Source organism: Odocoileus virginianus, chromosome 5 (assembly GCF_023699985.2).
Source record: "Odocoileus virginianus isolate 20LAN1187 ecotype Illinois chromosome 5, Ovbor_1.2, whole genome shotgun sequence".
Classification (NCBI taxonomy): Eukaryota; Metazoa; Chordata; class Mammalia; order Artiodactyla; family Cervidae; genus Odocoileus; species Odocoileus virginianus.
This window is the reverse complement of record NC_069678.1, coordinates 53999771-54002365: the sequence shown is the minus strand read 5'-3', so window position 1 is coordinate 54002365 and position 2595 is coordinate 53999771.

The window sequence follows — 2595 nt, the reverse complement described above, 5'->3', positions numbered from 1 at the left end:
TACACACACTCCTTTAAGTGTGCGTGAAACACTTACAGAAGCTGATTACCTGCTATGTTACTAAGTGAGTATAACCTTGCTTACAATTGTGAACCTTCAATGAAATCCAACCACTGTCAATAATCACTCTGAGAAAAATCTATAAATATTAACTATCCCTCTGCTGAAATCAAATTATATGTACTCATGTTATAAAAGTAGTGTAGAAATGTCCTTTCTAGAATATGACTATTGGATTCTAGAAAAATGCAGAAGAAAAGAAGGGAAATTTGTGTTAGTGGCTGGCAATAGGCTGAGATAGGAAGTGGGAGAGATCTTTGTGTTTCAATTTCTATCAGGTTGTCTCTTTTATCCTTTCCTTCTGTCTCATGACTTTTGCTTAAGTAAAAGCCTCAGAGCAAGATATTCAGACTGGGAAATTTTTTAAAGTCTCCTCAGTGCATTGTTGATGATGAAGGAAATAGAGTTGAACATCACTAATATTTCTGCTGTTTACATTATATTAGGGGAGATAAATATTTCTATATATTAATTAAGGAAAGAAAATTAAAAATTTCCATTAAACTGCCTGGTCAAATCTTGATAAAGAGTTGAATCAATAATTAATACTCTAAGTATTTTTTAATTATACTGTTATCATTTGAAGAAAATATTCATTTATCAGTTAGTTATATTCACAAGACAATCTATATCACTCAATATTAAAATATTACTGTGAATATGGTGGAAGATAGGTAAACATACCCAATATAATATGTAAAACCATAGAGATATATTTTATATTATAGTTACTGTCTTACTTTTCACTCACTCTAATGTCTGCACCATATTCAGTGTATATAAGTCCTAAACAAATAACTAAATTAATTAAACTTAGCAGAATCCCATGAAAGCAAACAATGTGTAATAGTGTATGGAGAAACTGTTTACTTATTGGTCCTAGAGATTATTCACTTATAAATATAGATTTATTATCAAATATTGGCATAGTACAGTGAAGTTTTTGGAAGTACATATGATCATATTAACTGTCCATAATTGTGATAAGCTTTAAAAGAAGTTACAGGGTGTCTTGGAGAGTGCAAAGTCTGGGCATTAGAAAAGCAGACACTAACTGACACTGTAACTCTAAACATACCTTTCTATTTTATGTACCCTGATTCTTCCAACTATACAGTGAATTCCTTTGTTTTTAAAATCATTTTGATGCCATTCTAAATCATTTTGAAAGGAAATGGTAATTAGATCAAGAAAAATCATAATTATAAAATATACTTCTGTCTGTATTTATCATGCAGTATGTATTCATAACAGAAGTAAATACTTAATAACTTCTGAAGTCATGGGTTATAACCAATACACACATGAATACCAAGTATACCAGGCAATAATTTCAGTATGTTAAAGTCAACCAAGGGAAATTGGTAGTCAGATTTGTTTTTTCCTCCACACTTAAGAGAACCAGCATTAGCTTTTCACTTACTAGGAATAAAAGTACCATTGTAGTAACCCCATCTCTCACAGATTTTAAAGAGTTTAATATGTATATTTCTGACTATAATGCATTTAAATTTTTCAAATGTTCCCAGGGCATAGTAACTAAGTGATCTCATTCTCTCACAAATTAAGACAGGCCATACAGACTTTTTTCTTATTATTCTTGCCTATGAAGTTAATCCTCACTGAGCTCTCATAAAGACTTCTTTAAGCCTCCCAGGTAAGGGAGAAGCAGCCCTAATGAGCATGAATCAGTGGCATTTGATCCCCACCATAGTTAAATGCCGACGCAGATACAATCTTTTGCTCTTCCAAAGCCTTTTAACTCTGAGAATAAAGAACTCAAAATCTCCAACATCAGCAAGCCTTTAAACTAGTTCCTTCTTCTATCCAACAGCTTATCCTCCATTATTTTGCAAAAATAAAGCTACAAGTGTTTTATGGGTTTCATTTGGAGAGAATATGGGGATTGTAGTAGAAAGGGGACCTATATTCCTTCTATTAGAGTTTCTTGTTTCTTCCATTTGATCAGGGAAACTTCCCCTTCCAGAGTATATTCAGCCAAATTGGCAAATAGAAAGAAATTAGTTTATACCATGTGTCAGTGAAGTTACCACACAAGTGTGGATTTATATAAGAAATATTTTAGATGAATTAAGTGCTCCTTTGGGAAATAGCTGGAAAAGACACAATACAGATAAGGCAAATAGAAACAGCAACGATAAATTAAGTACTTTCTCATTACATCGTTGCACCCCCTTGACCAGAAACAATAACCTCTCCCCCAATAAATACACAGTCTCAGAAAAAAGATTAGTGTACCCGCAGGACAAAGCAAACAGATATATCTTGTGATATGTTCAAGCAATCGTAAAGCTGTACCTCTGGCAGATGATGGGTAGAAGTGAATTAGAGAGGTCTAGGTGAATTATGGAGGTGGGAATCTTCCATCAGGGAGGCCCAGCTGTCTGCCTCGAGGTGCTTGACCCTGGAAAGAGACAACAGGAGCAGTCAAGAAAAGGACAGCTGTTGCAGAGGGGAAAAAGGAAATAAGTGAGATTCTCATAATTGGGCTTGGGGACGGTAGGAAGTATTTTC